The 20851-nt window shown below is 40.7% G+C and overlaps 1 protein-coding gene across 3 annotated transcripts in view; it reads left to right on the top strand.

The window, feature by feature from the left end:
- The first annotated feature begins 203 nt into the window (after positions 1-203).
- VWC2L (von Willebrand factor C domain containing 2 like) overlaps positions 204-20851 on the top strand; it is a 322575-nt gene continuing 301927 nt past the window's right edge. Inside the window, exon 1 of one of the 3 annotated variants that reach the window (XM_068246987.1) lies at positions 204-1406. The gene's annotated coding sequence lies outside the window, so the exon portion shown is untranslated. The remainder of the gene's footprint in view (positions 1407-20851) is intronic. The other 2 variants (XM_068246985.1, XM_068246984.1) reach the window with 2 other exon arrangements.

Below are 20851 nucleotides of genomic sequence, written 5' to 3'. Positions count from 1 at the left end.
ATCAAGCCTAAAAGCATACTTCCAACTACCTCTGCAAAGAGCTAATGTAAAAAAACACAAATGTTCAAGATAGGGGGGGAAATCGACAGATGAGTGGAATGGCTGTGTGTAATGTACAACCGGCATTCGTGACACATGTCACACTTGTCTGAATGAGTTAAAGGGGCTGGTGAGAAGTGTCTCAGTGTTTCCATTCCGGAGTATATTGTGTTTTCTATCTATCCTCTAATAAATTGCGTTTCATTGTGCTTTTTTGTGTGTGAGTGTGTGTGGTTTTTTTGTTACTATGAGAGCTCTGCAGGGCTGCTGTTAGCCAGTGTGCTATGCAGCTGCGTGTTAGTCCTCCTGCTCTGCTGCTGCGGTGTGTCACTGTGGGGAGTGCTGGACGTTGCTATGCTGCTGGATGTCATACAGCGTATGTACAGCTGAAAGCCTCTCTGTGTAGCTGCTCCTGTGTCTGTGCCGCTGTCCATGGTGCTGAACACAGCCATGCCCTGCTTCCAGCACTGCAGCCCTGGCATAGCTACTCCTGTGCACAACTTCATCCCGGCCGGGAGCTGCTCTGTCCAAGGTGCTGATCTGTACAGGGTGCTGATCTGTCCACGGTGCTGATCTGTACAGAGTGCTGAAGAGCGCTGTGAACTGGTCTCACCACTGTGCTGAAGACAGCTTGGTAGTGACTTGTATGTAGTGCTCCTGGGTTTTCCAAGCAGCTATCTCATCCATCCATCCTCCTATGGTTTTTACAAATCCGCAGGCTGAACGCCGGACTACTTCAGTGGCTTCTGTGTGTAGAATGGAAGGGGAAAGTTATGCCTCTGGTGTTACGTCTGTCCCTCTGCATGCTCTACCGCTCTGTCTGTAGCAGGCTGCTGAAGCAACATATTGCCATGGAGCTGAAGGGATTCCAGTCTGGGTACGAGCCCAGTTCCAGGCTGTTGCTGTTTGTGCTGCTGAAGTCTTAACGGACATAGGCAGAGCACCTTCTTTATCAGCTGAGAGAGACTAGGCAAGCCAGTCTAGCAGGATATGTAGCAGCCGGCATTTACCAAGGATACTATGAGTCTGTGCTCACGTGTGGATCTATCTCCCTGCATCTCTGGATTTGGGCTGTCAGTGTGTCAGTGACCCAGCTCAGGCGTAGCTGGAAACCCTGCTGACTGTTTTTCCTTCTTCAGAGGAGGCTCGCACCGTGTGCTATGGCAGAGGACCTGGAGGGACCCTGTATTTACTCACACTAAACCATGGGGTTTCCTGCTTCAAAGATGGGCTAACAGCAGACTCAACCTTTGTCTTAAAAGTTTTCCAGCTAATCCTCGGAGGATTAACCTGTAATTTGGTAAGACAAAAACAAGAATGAGTCTGCAAAATGAACGTAACCATGGCATTTATTATTAATATTCATGGTGAGTAATGCTCACCCATTATTTCCTACCTGCTAATATTAATAATGTACAAGCATAGGAGCCTGTAATTAGTTAATATTGTATTTCTCTAGCTTTAATGTATTGGATGCAAACTTTGTGTAGATCATATGCAAGTAAAGTAGAAATAAAAACCGTTGGCATAGATTGAAGAGTGCTCACTAAATGACCACCTAGCATAGATCTCATTATAGAAGAGCCACCTGACTTTGCAGGCTAGGCAATGACAACAGCCTGTGTTGCATCCGGATACTGCATGAACACTACAGATCATTTAACACATAGCCTTATCAAACACTGTGCTGCATCATCCACATACTACCAACTGCTCCTCAGCAAGTTGCAGCATTCTGTAATAGACATAACTGCTGAGACTTCTGGTTCTCCAACAGCCTGAAGACCTCATACTTCAAAACCTTGTATCAGACGCTTACAAAAAAAGCAAACAAATGTGTTGTCAGTGTACCTGTCATCATCCTATCTAATGCAGCACTCTTAAATCTAGTAGCCTCATTTCTCAGCTGTGTATTCAAAGCATGTCAGCCCATTATGCTGCAGATTTGAATGCACCACTACATGATTTTAAAAGTGTAATGGAAGATACTTGAGAGTCTTATTGACAATATAGCGTAGTGCATCATGGCACATGCCAAGAAGTGAAAGGGTTAAAATGTAAATGTATAACTTAACTAATAGACTTGTAGACATGCTTCCTTGTAGACATGCTTCCGACTACTTCATTTTACATTTTACAGTCTGCATCTTATTAATCAACTGTAAGGGTCAGTGAAAAGTGGTGGATAATAACAAGGATAATCCAGTGTCATCTTTAAATAGATGGATACATGAGTGATGAGATGACATAGCACTAGGTCTGGAGTATGTCTGCAAAGACCAAACAGTAGAGATCCTAAGCCCCTCTAATCTTTCAGGTTTGTTAATTAGATCACTAGTTTCCATACAAGTCCATAGGGATCGTAAACAGCTCTTAATATCGACATTACACAACCTGCACATAGGCGCCTCTGAGCGCTGAATAGTCACTGGTCAGACCTCTTGATTACAGGAAAAGGCTTGTTCACTTAGATGGAAACAAGCCATCATACTAAAAACTCTACCTCAAGCCATCATACTGAGAGCTGGACCTCAAAGCACAGAGCAGAGGAATTGCAGCAGACCTAAAAAAAAAAAAAAAAAAAGAATGTACCAGGGACTCTTCTCTCTAAACCTTTTCTAGGGGGCCAATTGTTAAATAGTGGTATACGGGAGAACAGTGAGTCTAATCTGTTCTGCAAACAAGACTGCTGGCTTGCCCAGGTCACATACACCATTAACAACTTAATCATAATATGTGTTGCTTTCAAATGCCAAGCTCTTAATTTTAACACAGTGCAACCAAGGTATAAGTAAGGGTGGGAAATTGACCATTTGATTAAGGTGTGCAGGCCACAGCAGAAGCTAGACAATTAAACCTCTGTGGTGGACATGCTTGCTGTATAATCAGTCTAGCTGATAAGGAGGCTCACAGCTATTTTATGCATTGCTATCTACTCTCCTCCCTCATTTGCTGTTTTCTGAGTAGCCTAAAGCATACTTCTCTTTGCCCTACTAATATTCATACTGCTCTCTCTCTATAAATCTTGCTGCCTCTTTACTTATCAATCAAGCAATGGTTTTATCCTGTTGTTAAGCATAATTTTTATCTATATTTATTGTATTCCATTTATTGGTTTAGCTAACCATTTGATCTGTCCTAAGAGGTTTTTGCTACTGTTACCATGCATCAGTGATAAGCGAAAATGTCAATATTCTGTTTGCGTTCATTTTAGCGAAAATAATGTAAAATTCAATGTTCGAGTAAAATAACTTCAAAAATCAATTTGTAGTACTTTGTGATGTGTTTTTAGCGTTTTTTTTTTAGATTTTTCAGATTAACAGACGTCTTTTTTGCGTTCTTTGTGATTTCTTTGCTTCATGGAGTGGAATTTGCTCTTAATTCCTGAATTGTGGTGAAAATTCACATTGCAAACACACAATGTATTTACAAAGATATATTTTCAAAATTAAAAATAGCATTTTCGATGCAGAAATTACTTTGGCGAAAATGTGCAAGCAACACTACCATACATCTCTGAAAAGGTTAAGTCTGCAATATTTATGTAGAGTCATACCCGGAGCAATAGCCAGCATGCTGTTATAGAAAATAACATTCATTGCAAGAAATATCACTTTCCCCAAACCTAATGATTGCCTGGTGCAAGTAGCCTTGATTAGTCAGCTGTAGGGAGCCTCTACCATCCAAAATAGCATGGAGGGGGCCATCATTAACTCACAGGTAGAATGGTTAACATGTTACTGCACAGCCCTAGGGAGTTCTAAAATCAATCTCTCTGGCTCATTATTAATCTTCACAATTATGTTCTGGCATCATAATAAACTGTGTTGGAGACTTAGATTTCTGCAGTGTGTACCATGCTGGCCTTTCCAGCAATAATGACTGTTAGGACAGGTGTATTGACATTCACTTGGGATTCCCACCTGACGCATTCCAGCAGTGAGTGAGGTGTATGTGTAGATAGGAGTATTGGGGGGGACATGAACCATCAGAGCAGCAAGACATAGTAAGCTGGGGGAGGAGGAAGCTGCTTCCTTAGTTCCCTGGTGTGCAAAGTGTGGGAAACATCAAAGTCTACATAAAAGAGAAGAGAGTAGAGCAAGTTCATAGTGTGACTGTGCTTGATAGAGCAGATTCATTAGCAGCACATTGCTCAGGCTAGAGATTTGCTATCTGCTGCTCCAGTGGGTGGATATTATATGGGTGTGCTGGGTCCCATACACCTATGACTTGTGGGAAGTTTGTAGTCAGCGTCAATGGATGTGCTGCACATATCTGTGCTGGTTACTTTGCTGGTAAAATACTGAATTATCATTATTTTGCTACAAGTTGACATCTAAGTCCTGAGCTGTCTTAAAGCGAAACTGAAGCATAAAAAACAAAAAACAAACTTATGATATAATGAATTGTATGTGCAGTACAGATACAGTAAATAATATAACATTAGTAGCAAAGAAACATTGCATCATACTGTCATATTTGCAGTTTACAAACCACACGCTGTATTTAAACTATGAAAGAAAGCAGAAATAATGATCCTTTGAATGCCCCTGCAGTAAAACCTTATCTGAAGCTGTTTTTCATTGTTTTTTGATGTGTAACAGCACTATAGCAGTCCCAAGTTGGGTGAAGAGCTCAGAGAAGCTCTTTCACATAGATAACAAGTGACGTTTATTAACTCTTCCTGTACTGGAAACAATATGAGACTCTTTGCTTTGCTATTAATGTTTTATTTCTTAGCTGTACTACACATACAATACATTATAGCATAAGTTTGTTTTCACTTCAGATTCCCTTTTTGTATTATGTAAAGTAACAGTATATATGCAGCCAGAAATCCCATAATGACAGAAGACAATATTTTCATGGGCACGTTATTATTATTTCTACTACTATTATTACGTTTTCCAGAGAGAACTGTTGGGAATCTAGTTATTATTACAGAACCCAGTGCATACATTAAGGCAAAGAGGATATTCCATCCCGGCCTTTGAATGTATTTCTATACATTGTAATGCAAATCATGTTCATTTGTTTGCAAAACTATCAATACTGTACTTAGGTTTGGGTGCAGTATAAGGAAGAAAAGCATCATATTCAATACCCCCAAACTGCAACAACTGAGAGCAACTTGTCAGGTCAGTATATATTCATCTGGGTACGGATCTGAGATACAAAGTCTGATTGGCTATATCAGGATTGATGAATTTTATACATAAGTATTGCTTTTCACACTGCCCAACAGGTGAGTTTTAACAGAGCTACTTGCAAGGTTCACGGCGGGTCATCATTTTTTTCTGAGCCTTTGATGCGCGCTCCGCATAGCGGTAATTCGGGGCTCCGGCGGCTGCTAGACCCAGAATCATATCTCCCTCCGAGTTGCGACAACTCAGAGGGGAATAGTATTTAACGTCACCTCGGAGTTTGGCGGCAGTGGGGAAAGTTGTCATTTGGCTCTCCCCGCGCCGAACTGTGCGGCGCCTACATATTATGCATATATATATATATACACCGGGCAGCACAGTGGTGTAATTGTTGTTGCTCTCTCCTTGCAGCAATGGGTCCCCAGTTCAGATCCCAGCAAGAGCACTATCTGCATGGAGTTTGTATGTTCTCCCTGTGTGGGTTTCCTTTGGGCACTCCGATTTCCTCCCACATCCCGAAAACATACGGATAAGTAAATTGGCCTTAAACTATGATACATACTCTACAGGATACATACATAGACATATGACAATGGTAGGGATTTGATTGTGAGCCCTGCTGATGGACAGTTAAGTGACTTACAAGTCTCAATACTCTGTACAGCACTGTGGAAGATGTCGGTGCTATATAAATACTAAATTATAGTTTTTCTACATTTATAGGGGTGTTTACCAATGACTTTTAAACTATCTCTTTTTACATTTTGTTTAGCTTCCCCCCCCCCCTTTCTTTAGAGGTGGGCTCCAATAGTTGGCTCCAGTAGTGTCACTTATCTGTTTTTCAGAGTGGAGTCAAGATTCCTGATCTGTATGCTTGTCTTAGATCAGTCTTAGACGTAAACGATCATCAGGACTACTAGATTTTTTTTTATCATTTTAAAACAGGAAACCTCCTACATATACCAGAAGCTCAGCACAGATATGGCATATGACACCTAGAATATTTTTTGGTGGATTATAGTCCTTATAATTTCTTTTTCCCCAATGTTTTTATTTTGTTGTTGTTGTTGTTGTTGTTGTTGTTGTTGTAAAGGCATCTGAGATCTATAAGCCAGGGCTATTCAGTTTGATGGTGACATGTCAGATCTGTATTCCCAGCTGTGCTACCTTATATCATGAATATTTTATGCTTTCGAGTTTAATATAAATATTAACATAGTAATGCATCATTTAGTTTATCCACAAGAAGACAAAGAACAATCACAGAGAGAAAAGGAAATCTTCATGATGGACAATGGGCTCTTTCTTTATCTTGTCTATGACTGATTATTTCACAAAAATAACCAAAGGGCATAGAAAGTAGAGACAAATGACTAACTTAGTAAAGACTGTAGAGTAGATACATTTTGCTGTACTCACATTAAACATCCAATCAAGTTCTGAAAAGGTCTTAATTCCTGTGCACTTGATCAATGCCCTCTGTTGGGTTTTTCATTTAGTAGGTCTTTTCCAATTCTTTACATTCCCATGCAATTGATTGTATGCTTGAACTTGACATGGCAACACATCACTGCCCTCAATTAGGTTTTCCATTTAGTAGGTCACTTCATCCAGCATTATGACCAAAATCAGCTCAACGTATTTTAATCATAGGCAAATGTTTTGGTGCTATAAGCCTCATGCGAACATTCAATAGCAAAATGTAATACCCAAAACAAGTGTGCAAATTTCATTTGAGAGTTATCTGAAATGTCCTATGTGAATTACGTACCATATAACTTTAGTATAAAAATATGATACTCTAGTTAGTCATAACTGGTTATGTTTTAGGAGGACCCTTTGATATTGGAAAGGTAATTTAATCCATAGATCACTTAACCTGTATTTATTACAGCCACTGCCATTGTAGGAGGTCATCAAATAGGAACAATTTACAGAGATGAGATGCGAATGTAATCTAAATTCAACCTGCATTTTACAAAATCTTACATGAAGTGCTTACAAGTATTCCTTTGTAAGCTACTGTTGCTGGTTTTATTTTTATTTTTATAAAACATGTAACTGACAAATACAATCACATATACTCATCACAGATAAGATTAGATTACTATTGTATTGAAAAAGGCTGTAGCTTACATTTTTTTATGATTTAGATGTAGACTTTTTATGCATTCACAATGCTAACAATGAAAATGATTAAATGCTCAATCCAAGCAGCTATTCATCATTAACTGGCATGGCTTTTTCTTCATTTCTGATTTAGTGCACATTAAAAGGTATTTTTGTACTTGGAGGATTTGACAGTTATAACTTGCTTGGTCACTTTCCCATAGGGAACATTCTTGAATAACAGGAACTTATTAAACCTTGAATTAAAAAAAGTACATATTTTAATGGTGCAATCTTCAATGCCCAATTATTAGGTAAAAGAAAAGTAATCTCCGCGCAAAGATTATAAAAGTTCCATGAGCTGCCCAGAAGTAAAAAGTCCTCAGAACGACTTCATAAAGATATAACCAGATAAACTTCAGCGCTGCATAGTCTCTTATATTAGAACTCCATCACCAACATCCTTCAAAGTGCAGGTTTACCAGCTTCCACAGAGACCAAGATTATGAGGTCTAAGCGTATAATGAATATCCACAACGATCAGTCACTCTCCTCGTCCTCCTCAGACTTAAGATACACCTGTTGTCATTCCTCAGATGTTACTCCCAGCATATATAAATATAATACCAGAGAAAGACAAAAAACGAAGTGCTCTCCGTGTTTATTTTTTAAAAACAAGCACTTTATTCATGAGCATACAAACTTGTAACAGATACTCACATAAGGGCCCTTGTTACAGGGACCCTCAGTAGAAACAGCGTATCTTAAAATGTCAATAGGATGCCACTCTCCCATCTGCCATCCATCCTGCCCTTTGACCTAGATTTCACTAATGCGTCCTCAGGGTCTTCTAAACGGAATGGCAAATCCAAATAGCAGTTATATAGACGCTCACCCTTACTTCAGCCGCCGCCAGTACATGAATCGGCACGTTCCTATTAGCGTAAGAGCAGGACGGATGGCAAGGCCCCTTATGTGAGTATCTGTTACAAGTTTTTATGCTCATGAATAAAAGTGCTTGTTTTAAAAAAAAACATGGAGAGCACTTCGTTTTTTGTCTTTCTCTGGTATTATATTTATATATGCTGGGAGTACCATCTGAGGAATGACAACAGGTGTATCTTAAGTCTAAGTAGGACGAGGAGAGTGACTGATCGGTGTGGATATTCATTATACGCTTAGACCTTATAATCTGGGTCTCTGTGGAAGCTGGTAAGCCTGCACTTTGAAGAGTGTTGGTGATGGAGTTCTAATATAAGAGACCACGCAGCGCTGAAGTTTATCTGCTTATAATGCCCAATTATTCTCGTAAAACAAGTGCAGTGTTCAAGCATATGAGAAAGGGTAGACCTTGGCTTTTTCCATTTCCACAGTCCTGAAAAAAATGCATCTATATCACAATACATTTCACACTTTCCACTTATTAGATTAGATTTAAAACTTTATAAAACTGGGGAGATTTTTGTGGAGGGGAATGTATTTCTAACCACTCTGTCTAAAAAGGTTGAATAAGGTTTTAAATAATACCAGAAATGGCATTAACATGATTATATAAACATGTGTATGTACAGTCCCAATCCTACATAGAACTAGCCTGCGCTAATTTTTTTCACTGTAAGGGTAAGTGTTTAGGACTTTGAATAATAGTTTTTCTGTAGTTGGACTGCAGTCCGTACCGTGTAACTATTTCTGATAAGTCATTACAGGCCATAAAACTTCTGTGTGGCTGAGAAAAACACTTGAGAGTGCAGGGAAAAGAAAAAAATCATGATTTGTCTGTATGGGAGCTCAATAAACATTATCATTCACCTGAGGCAGTCAAAATTAAAATTTAGATTTTGAACTTTTGAAACCAAAATGAGGGTTTCCAGGAAGGTCCTATTTAGAATAAATTCTATAGATTCAATTGTTAATCACATCAGTTTATTTGTAGAGATGTCGTGAACATCAAATTTTGGGTTTGCAAACAACGAACGTGAACTTCTGAAAATGTTCGAGAACAGGCGAATCTGGCGAATAGACTTCAATGGGCAGGCAAATTTTAAAACCTACAAAGACTGTTTTTGGCCACAAAAGTGATTGAAAAGTTATTTCAAGGGGTCTACACCTGGACTGTAGCATGCCGGAGGGAAGTCCATGCCAAAAGTCCCATCAAAAATGATGGCGTTGACACAGTTGTGTTTTAATTGCTAAAAGGCAGTAATCACATTACATTCCTACAAATAATGCACTGGAGTGGTACTCTGTGCCTGCAACTTAATGTGGCCACAATAGAAGTAGTGTGCACAGCTCTGAGTGTCAGTGGGTTGTGGAGTGTCACAGGCAGAAATGCAATAGTACTATTAGAATACAGTGAGAAATAATGCACTGGAGTGGTACTCTGTGTCTGCATCTTAATGTGGCAGCAAATAGAAGTAGTGTGCACAGATCTGAGTGTCAGTGGGTTGTGGAGTGTCACAGGCAGAAATGCAATAGTAATATTAGAATACAGTGAGAAATAATGCACTGGAGTGGTACTCTGTGCCTGCATCTTAATGTGGCAGCAAATAGCAGTAGTGTGCACAGCTATGGGTGTCAGTGGGCTGTGGAGTGTCACACACATAAAAAAAAAAACACATGAGACCGATGTACTAGCCCTCAAAAGGGCTATTTGGGGTGCTTTCAGCAAGTAGTCAGTGAGGAACAAGAACACAGGCCTAGCTAATTCTTTCTCTACCTATCTGCAGTAAGTCTGACCCTGCTCTCACTATCACTGCAGACAGAGAATGAATCCAATATGGCCACCGCAACTGCTTTTTAATAGGGGGGTGGGGGAGTCCAGGAGGTGGTGCTAGCTGATTGGCTGCCATGTGTCTGCTGATTGTGAGGTAAGGGGTCAAAGTTTAGCACAATGATGATGTATATGGGGTGGTTCAAACACGCCAAATGTCCGTTGTTCGCCGCAAATGCGAACAGCGGAAGTTTGCAGAATACTGTTTGCCGACGAACAGTTCGGGCAATTGCTGTTTTCACTTCAGGTTTTCAGGACCAGTCTAGAGAGAATATGGAGGAACTTTATGCCTGACAGCCTCAACCTGCCCCACTCCAAATTCAACACACCTCACTTGTATTGATATCAGACACAACCATATAATGCCCCTGTATAGGGCAGGTACATATACTTGGATGGAGGGATTCCACACTTCAGCTTCTATCCTTCTGATTATAAATAAAGTAAAGGATTCCCACTGGAATCCTACATTTTTCATTTTTAAAGACTTATTTTTCTTTTCTGATGCTACTTTATGCAATTACACTGCAGGGTCATGGCTAATTATGCTTAGTGAACGAGGTGGCATTAGGAACTTTTAATGTTGCAGCTAATTAATGTTCTCCAAGTTTTATATTCATCATCCATCCATACTTTGGAAGATGTGATGACATTTGTTTCTAAATAAAGAACACTAGAAGTAGTAATATAACAGCTTCCTCCTTGATGGTGAAAGACGTGTGCTGAAGTAATTTGTGGTAAACATCCTTGTATGTGATATGTGTGTGTAATGTATGGCAAAACTACAATACAGCAGGATTTCATTATGTAGATACCTTTACCATTACAGCAGGACCACACTAATGTAAAGGATTTATGCATGGAGTGAAGGTTTCCCATTTCATCTACTTTTAGATAGCTCTGATGTCTGTAGGCATACTATAGATGCTAATGGCTAAGGACATTGGGAATAGAGCTGGATGGATCTGATAGGTTGGTATGTTTTGTCCATACTCCGTCCCAACATTTACCAGTTTTGTTTGTGCAGGTTGCTCCATAGTACAACCTACAGTACTGAGTTAGGTTGAATGATCAGTTTACTGTCACTCAATCCCACAGATGACAGTTTGGGGTGGAGTTCTGTATTGATGTGTCACTAGTCCAGAAGCTAGCAACACATTCTGTTGCTATGTAGGGGGCGGAGGGGCGATGGGTGGCACAGGACGGAGTAGGAGGGATAAAGAGAAGAACAATGGCCTTGGCCTGCACTCAGACAAGATGAGTCCAGATCTCTTGATAAGGCATCGAGGCTGTTATACACCTGCTAGATTCAACATCAAAATGGATGTCATTTGCATTATTAAATCACTGGGTCAATATGGTTTTAGAATGGTGAGTGTAGGATGCAGATTGGGAAACACTTTTTAGCAGTGCTTCTGTCAGTGATTTTGCTGGGCTGCTTACAGACAGTCCCAGGTCAGTTCTCAAGCAGTACCTTGTATGCCCTGTGCTCATGGAGCTTTGCAGGGTGTTAAGGTGTACACACATGCGACTATAGTCATTTGAAATGATCGTTCCCCGATCATTTCAAACGAAGATCGTTTAAAAAAAACAGCCAAAGATCATTAAGTCAAATGATGGACGAGCTAGATCGTTAAAAACGAAAGATCTGTCCTGGCAGATTTTTTTAAACGACAATCATTAGCAAAAGTAGTACATCATTAAGAAACGGTTGTTCGTAGTAGGCAAGACATGCGCACTTCGTTTTATAGTTACAGCACATTACATTTTCCCCTCGCGATGTAACGTTCGTTCTATGATTGTGCCCAGTGACACGTTGTATACTACATGATTATAACAATTTTTATTTTAACAGGACAAAGTGTATTTTTGTATGTTTTGTCAACACTATATTATCTAGATGCTCTGCTACATACCAACAGTATGAAATAGAAATTTAGTTATGATATATGCGTAATGTTAGTTTTACAGTGTAAAGTACATTTTAAACCGTTCGTTACGTGCGGGCGGAACTTGCTATGATGTAACTTCCACGAACAGTATGTGATGTTGTTCCGGATCGTTCGTTAACAAACGATCAGATCGTTACACACCTTTCAAAACTAACTTTACTTAGGTCGTTCTTTCATCAATTAAAAGATCGTTCGTCATTCACAACGAACGATCGATGTGTGTACGTAGCTTTATGCGGTCTCATTTATAAAGAAAGGTTATGCAGACTGGGCTTATTTAGCTTGGAAAAGAGACAATTTGGAGGCAAAGTAATTAACGCATACAAGTGTAATATAAACAATAGTAATACAAATGAATGACTAATAATACCAAAAATACATGATCTTAGTATGAAGGAAATTAGATTGTATCGCCTTTATAAGTAAATGGTCCTTTAAAGAGAAACTCCGACCAAGAATTGAACTTTATCCCAATCAGTAGCTGATACCCACTTTTACATGAAAAATATAATGATTTTCACAAACAGACCATCAGGGGGCGCTGTATGACTGATTTTGTGCTGAAACCCCTCCCACAAGAGGCTCTGGTACCGTACGGTACTCTGGGCAAACTGCCACAATGTAACAATGACACACACAGGAAATGGCTGTTTATAGCTGTCTGTTAAAGCCAGAACAGCTACATAATCTGCCCACAGTAACAATGTCACCATGTAATACATGTCAGAATGTGAATCTGGGAGAGGAAAGATTTTACAATGAGCAAACTCTGACTAAATCATGTATACATAATTATTGTAAAAATTAAGCACCTTTTTATATTAAATTATTTTCACTGGAGTTCCTCTTTAAAGTTAGAGTTAAGGGGCCATATGCAATTCACCTTTTCACCTGAGTTTTCTCCTAGGTGATATTTTCACAACTTGTAAATAAAATGCCTTTTTAACCACCAACAAGCAAACAAATACTTAAAATAATTTTGACCTACTTTTTGGTACTTTTTCCATATTTAAGTGCTAAAAAGTTATTTTAAATTGAAGATGAAACATTATTTCCTAGGAGAAAACTCAAGAGAAAAAGTGAATTGCATATGGACCAAGATGTGCTAATCCACTGACAGGTTTCCACATAAAGTCAGTAGGTATCATATGGCAATACAGCTTTCATCATTTTTTGGTATACAGGATCTTCGAACAAAAGGGTAAAGAAGCAAGGCTTACCAGATTCCAACAACCCACATTATAAGGTTGTAAACGAGTTTGATAGGTGGTCCGCAGAACTTTCAAATGGTGTCGTTTCACCAGCGATGTTGCACACTACAGATTCCTCTGGAATATAGTAGATATCCTGAGATCGCAGAGACTCACCAAAGGGGAGTCCAGTAGGATAGTGACATGAAAGAGATGTACGGCACATCTAAGTGTAAACCGTCTTTATTACATAACAAGTAAAACAATTAAAAACAAGGATAAAGAAACTCACATAAGGGGCCCGTGCACTGGGAACCCCGAAAAAGTAGCACGCATAAAATGGTCAATAGAAGACCTCAAATAAAATGGTGCCGCCTGTCGCCTTCCCAAAGAAAGGCGACAGGCGGCACCATTTTATTTGAGGTCTTCTATTGACCATTTTATGCGCGCTACTTTTTCGGGGTTCCCAGTGCACGGGCCCCGTATGTGAGTTTTCTTTTATCCTTGTTTTTAATTGTTTTACTTGTTATGTAATAAAGACGGTTTACACTTAGATGTGCCGTACATCTCTTTCATGTCACTATCCTACTGGACTCCCCTTTGGTGAGTCTCTGCGATCTCAGGATATCTACTATATTCCAGAGGAATCTGTAGTGTCGATTGGCATGGATGGCTGCATGCAGGGATTGCAGGAGATCGCGCGCTAATGCGCTTGCATCTCTGCATGAATGACGGAGCTCCGCTCCGCCTTCAGTCTCCCAGCGTGTCCCCCTGTCACTCACAAAAGTGATCCACTGTCATAGGTTGAAAGCCTAACACAGCCGATCACACTGATTGGCTGGCCGGGGGAGGGAGGGTTGTAAAAAATAGTTACATTTATTTAAAAAATAATATAATAAATATTTGTTAAAAACAAACAAACATTGGGGGAGCGATCAGACCCCACCAACAGAGAGCTCTGTTGGTGGGGAGAAAATGAGGGGGGGGGGGGGATTCACTTGTGTGCTGAGTTGTGCGACCCTGCAGCAATGTCTTAACGCTGCAGTGGTCCAGTTATCAAAAAAAGGCCTGGTCACTAGGGGGGTTTAACACTGCGGTCCTTAAGTGGTTAATTCATTTATCAGGAACACAATACTGAGTATAGCTTCACAGTACCCTTCAAGCAGCCCCAGATCTTAATGGTATGAATTCAACAAGCTGTTGGAATCATTCGTTTTACATTCTGGTCTATGGTGACATGATTGCTATAGATTTATTAGCATAATGGTTGACATATAGATAGTACATGATTATTTTTTAAATATTGTCTTCCACCCTTTTTTTTACAGTAGATGTCTGGGAATATACCTGGATATAGACACAGACTGCCAGTTTCTCTTCCACACTCTGTTGTTCATTCATTGTCATTGTCATTGCACCCAGCACAGTAACATCGCTACAGTAAACATGACTAGGAGCACATCTAGCTATATGAGGGCACATCTGACTACAGGGAGGCAGATCTAGCTATATGGAGGCACATCTGACTACAGGGGGGCACATCTAGCTGTATGGGGCACATCTGACAACAGGGAGGCACATCTAGCTATATGGGGGCACATCTGACTACAGGAAGGCACATCTAGCTATATGGGGGCACATCTGACTACAGGGAGGCACATCTAGCTATATGGGGGCACATCTGACTACAGGGGAGCACATCTAGCTATATGGGGCACATCTGACAACAGGGAGGCACATCTAGCTATATGGGGCACATCTGACAACAGGGAGGCACATCTAGCTATATGGGGGCACATCTGACTACAGGAAGGCACATCTAGCTATATGGGGGCACATCTGACTACAGGGAGGCACATCTAGCTATATGGGGGCACATCTGACTACAGGGGAGAACATCTAGCTATATGGGGGCACATTTGACTACAGGGGAGCACATCTAGCTATATGGGGGCACATCTGACTACAGGGGAGAACATCTAGCTATATGGGGGCACATTTGACTACAGGGGAGAACATCCAGCTATATGGGGGCACATCTGACTACAGGAGAAAACATTTAGCTATATGGGGGCACATCTGACTACAGGGGAGCACATCTAGCTATATGGAGGCACAGCTGAATACAGGGGAGCACATCTAGCTATATGGGGGCACATCTGAATACAGGGAAGCGCATATAGCTATATTGGGGCACATCTGACTACAGGGGAGCACATCTAGCTATATCCGGGCACATCTGACTACAGGAGAAAACATTTAGCTATATGGGGACACATCTGACTACAGGGGAGCACATCTAGCTATATGGAGGCACAGCTGACTACAGGGGAGCACATCTAGCTATATCCGGGCACATCTGACTACAGGGGAGAACATCTAGCTATATGGGGGCACATCTGACTACAGGGGAGAACATCTAGCTATATGTGGGCACATCTGACTACAGGGGAGCACACCTAGCTATATGGGGGCACATCTGACTACAGGGGAGCACACCTAGCTATATGGGGGCACATCTGACTACAGGGGAGCACACCTAGCTATATGGGGGCACATCTGACTACAGGGGAGCACATCTAGTTATATGGGGGGGGGGGAGGCATCTGACTACAGGGGAGAACATCTAGCTATATGGGGGGGGGAGGGGGGACATCTGACTACAGGGAGAAGATCTAGCTATATGGGGGCACATCTGACTACAGGGTGAACATAGTGTCACCCCTCAAAATATAAGCCCTAGCACATCTTATGGGGGTAAAATTCATTTTCAGTTTCTAGATGTAACTGTTTCAGGACTGTATTATGCAGGTGCTTGCTTGGCAATGAGGACGTGTTATATTAACAGCTTTAACTAGTCCGGCTTTAACTCTTTCCCTCTTCCTCTCAGTATGTCATTCAGAAGGACTTTAATCAAGGAAGTTTATAACAAAGTCAATAGTAGAAGCTTTCCAAGTGTCAGGGTGACCCGTATTAGTGTAAATGGCTTGTCTTCCACTAACATGAAAGACACACTTTTATTTAACCGTCTTCGCAAGCGGCAACAATCAGTATGGATGGCCCTCCAAGTCTCCATGGTTATTGAAGAAGACTTGCAATACATTCAATAATTCATCATATTCATAATTAATAAGGGGTGATTAAATGAGTTAGCCATGTATAACCGCACCGAAATTTTAATGCGTTGAATAATATGCACATGCTTCAGCGTTCAGTAAAGAGATGGAGGTTAAAACTGACAGAGAGAGATACATTTAATGATGAGGTAGAATAGGACAATGTCACTGCAAGGTTTATAGACAAATAAAAGCTGCAGCGTAATAAACTTTGTATAGGTTTGGGGAATTTTATCATTACTGTTTAGCGGGTTTGACAATTTCTGTCCTGTATGATTTATACATTGGAATACAATGAAATGCCACATGTTCATTATAGAGATGAGCCCAATAAAAAATGCCTGTGTTGCAGCTCTTGGGAATTACACCTGTCAATCTTCCCTTTTACAATGAGACCACGGCGGTAACAACAGACCAGGATGATCTCTCCACCTTGCTGTTTCATGTTTGCAATACTTCATCTTTGGCTACCAACAAAAGACCCGTTTTATCTTGTTGGCTATTCAGTTAAACCCCCGCTATGCAAATTAAAGGCAAACCCCGCTTAAGGCAAAATGGATGGGTGAATGTGCAAAATGTCAGGTTTTGTGAATTTTTAATTGCTCTTTTCATTGCGACCTGCAGAATTACTGGAGCTGAGGGATAGTAATTGATTATTTGAGGCCACTGTCAGTACTAAGTGCATTGAGTGAAAAGATAATTTGTTGTCCAGAGCCTTGACAGCAAGAGAAATCCTTCATTTACTGCTGCAGGCAGAACATTTTGTGCATCTAAGTGGATCTAAAAATGACGGAAAATAGAGATATATCAAAATTCTAAAACAACTGATTCTACCTCAGTTATTCCGCAATAAAACAGTTATTGGGACACAGCCATTCCAGCAGGTATAGCTCAGTTGTCGGATTAAAGGACAACTGTAAAGTGACTGAGATATGTGGAGGCTGCCATATTTATTTCCTTTTAAGAAATACCAGTTGCCTGGCAGTGTTGCTGATTCTCTGCCTCTAATCCTTTTAGCCATAGCTCCTGAACAAGCATGCAGCAGATCAGATGTTTCTGACATTATTGTCAGTTCTGACTACATTAGCCACGTGCTTGTCTCTGGTGTTATTCAGACACTACTTCAGCCATACAAATCAGCAGGACAGCCAGGCAACTGGTATTGTTTAAAAGGAAATAAATATGGCAGCCTCCATATCCCTCTGATTAAAGTTGTCCTTTAAAGGGAACAGCAAGAGCTTGGCATGATAGTGTTCACCACTAGGTCATTTTAGGAATAGGTCAGCCTTAAAGGGACTCCAAGCAGTGCAGAAACTATGGAAAGATGTATATATTTTAAAGCTCTCTTTCTCCTCTTTCCAATGATATATAAACCGCCGCCCTACGCCTTTAATTTTCTCTATTTTCGCGAGTGAAATTGCCACGGCCGCGATTTCAATCGCGAAAATAGAGAAAACTAAAAGGCGTAGGGCGACGATTTAGGTGTCGCCAGAAAGAGGAGAAAGAGAGCTTTAAAATGATATGCATCTTTCCATAGTTACATTGTATTACACAGGACGACACTTTCCCCAGTGTCAGCAGCTCTATTCTGCAGAATGGAGCTGCTGACTTTAGGAAAAAGTCGTCCTGTGTAATACAAGTAACTATGGAAAGATGGATATCATTTTAAAGCTCTCTTTCTCCTCTTTCTGGCGACACCTAAATCGTCGCCCCACGCCTTTTAGTTTTCTCTATTTTCGCGATTGAAATCACAGCTGCGGCAATTTCAATCGCGAAAATAGCGAAAACTAAAAGGCGTAGGGCGGCGGTTTATATATCATTGGAAAGAGGAGAAAGAGAGCTTTAAATGATATGCATCTTTCCATAGTTTCTGCACTGCTCGGTGTCCCTTTAAGCCTGATACACACCTTCAATTTTGATTGGCCAATTGATTGTTTCTGATTGATTATTGCGGTGATCAGAAATGAAAGATTGTATCATTAATGGCCACATGTAGGCTTAGGATCAAGGGCTACCAGAGCTCACATGGGGGAGTTTACTGACGCAAACCTAATATTCTTCACCTAGCCCAATGGCATAGTGGAAATACTGTTGTTGTGGTTACAAAGAAGCTTGAACAGTTAGTTTTGGAAATGTGTAGCTGACCAAAAATGGAAATGGAGAGAAATAGCATTAAAGGTCATGTACACCAATGATCTGTGCTTATGGGAGTTTAATAATGAAAATGGAATTTCTCTTTAAGTGTTAACTGCACTCATCTTTCTGTAGGTAGCCCATGTCTGAAGGAGAGAAAAAACACTATCTATGCTCATTTCTTGCTTTCTATGCATCAACCCCAATTTAAAGTGTACCTGAAATGGCATGTGACATGATAAGATAAACATAGGTACATATAATACTAACCCTAGTAAGAAATTCTCTGAAGTACCTTTCTGTTTTCCAGTACAACAAGAGTTTAAAATAAACACCCAGAGTTGATACCTATACAAAAGAGCTTTTTAACAGCTTGTCAAATTCAGTTCAGATTTCAGAAAAGCAAATAAATCAGTGAGGTAAGGCTTCTAATGAGGTGTAAAGGGTTACTTCTCTTTCAGCTTAAAGGACAAATGAAGTGAGAGCAGTGGTGTAGCTATGGAGCTATGGGCCCCGGTGCGAGTTTTACATTGCCCCCCCAGCACTCTATATGTAACAATTGATACGGCACAACAAAACCTGCCAAGGTCATCAACAGTGTCTGAGGTGCAAGTAGGGGATGGGTAAAAGTTTGTTAATGATTACTAGTATGCAAAGCATCAATAGAAGTGATTATTACTATCACAGGACCAATAAACATCTTATACTGTGGTTTAGGAAGGGCCCCGCGGGGCCCCTCTGGCCCAAGGACCCCGATGCGGTGGCGACCTCTGCAACCCCTATTGCTACACCATTGAGTAAGTGGTATATGGAGAATGCCATGTTTACAGTATTTCCTTTTAAATAATACCACCTGTCAGCCTGCTAGTCTATTTGGTTGCAGGAGTGTCTTAATTACACTTGCTTAAAAAATGTCCCCATTCGGGACATTTTTCAAGCTCCGCTTAAAAGCAGGAAGCGGATGCTGTGTTTAAAATAGGATGCGCTTCCACTTGTTAAAAAAAACGGATCCGTTTGCTGTGGAATGCTAGACAGAACACAGAGTCCCAACTTGGCACATTTTCTTGGACCGGACTGGAAAATGTGTCTAAAGCCTAGAAGAACGGACACTGTCCGTTCTCACTAGACTAGTTTCCGCATCTGCATCACCTGTTTCAATCGCCGCCGTGATGTAATATGTGTCCCACCACCCATCACCGCTGCTCGATCTCTCCTACATAGCCCAATGCCAGTATTAGTATGGGGATCTCCATTGGGCTGCAAAAGACCATTGGGACTCCTCAGCAACAGGGAGAATTAGCATTGGTTCATGCTGGACAAAACAAAAATTATCCTAGTTGCTAGGTAGAATTGGTCTGATGCAGCCTATGGCCACATGCTTATGCTTGTGTCCGGTATAAATAGATGGCCCGAACGGCAGTGGTGGGACAGGTGAACCGCATTGCATATAGGATGACGTGATCAACGCAGGAGCGGAGGGGCGGATGCACGTATGCGGAATGGACAGGTAAATTGTTACATGCAGGTGCAAAATGGTCGGAACGCATCCACCTCGCGGATGCGCTTACCGTTTCTGTTCTACATCTGCCAGGTATTTAGTATTGCAAGGAGTCTGTATGTTCTCCCCGTGTCTGCGTGGGTTTCCTCTGGGCACTCTGGTTTCCTGCCACATCCCAAAAACATACAGATAAGTTAATTGGCTTCCCCCTAAAAATGTGTCCCTAGACTACAATACATACACTACACAATTCATACATAGACATATGACTATGGTAGGGACTAGATTGTGAGCTCCTCCGAGGGACAGTTAGTGACAAGACTATATATATATATATATATATACTCTGTACAGCGCTGCGGAAGATGTCGGCGCTATATAATTACTAAATAATAATAATAAATAATAATAATAATATTGCCTAAAATGAAATACATATGGCAGCCTCCATACTTCACTTTAGTTGTCCTTATAATAATAAAGCAGAGTGTGGTTTCAGAAGTGACAGTCATTAAAGTGTAAAAAAAATAAAAATAAATATGAGACTCATGTATGTGTTACTGATGTTCTATTTATCAGCCAAACAATTGTACACATAGTAGTAATTATCTCATAAGTTTAGGTTCAGTTTAAAGAGAACCGGAGATGAGCAGTGCCTTGAGTTTGCTCATCCCTTGCTGTCTCTCCGGGTGGCTCCTGTCACCATCAATAGTGCCTGAAAGCCTGGCCAAGTGGCGCTTCGTTGCGCATGGGTGGCCCAGCCAGGTGCACATCCCTTTTTGAAATACCACTGCTGCTCACCACCTTGTTTAGTCACATACTTACAACTAGATAACAGGGATAGAAAGTATAAAGTCTATACTTCATTACTTGGAAGAAAGCACAATATGCAGGTATAAC

The sequence above is a fragment of the Hyperolius riggenbachi genome, chromosome 7 (genome assembly GCF_040937935.1).
Source record: "Hyperolius riggenbachi isolate aHypRig1 chromosome 7, aHypRig1.pri, whole genome shotgun sequence".
NCBI lineage: Eukaryota > Metazoa > Chordata > Amphibia > Anura > Hyperoliidae > Hyperolius > Hyperolius riggenbachi.
The sequence above is the reverse complement of the archived record's forward strand: the minus strand, read 5'-3'. Positions and strand labels throughout refer to the sequence as shown.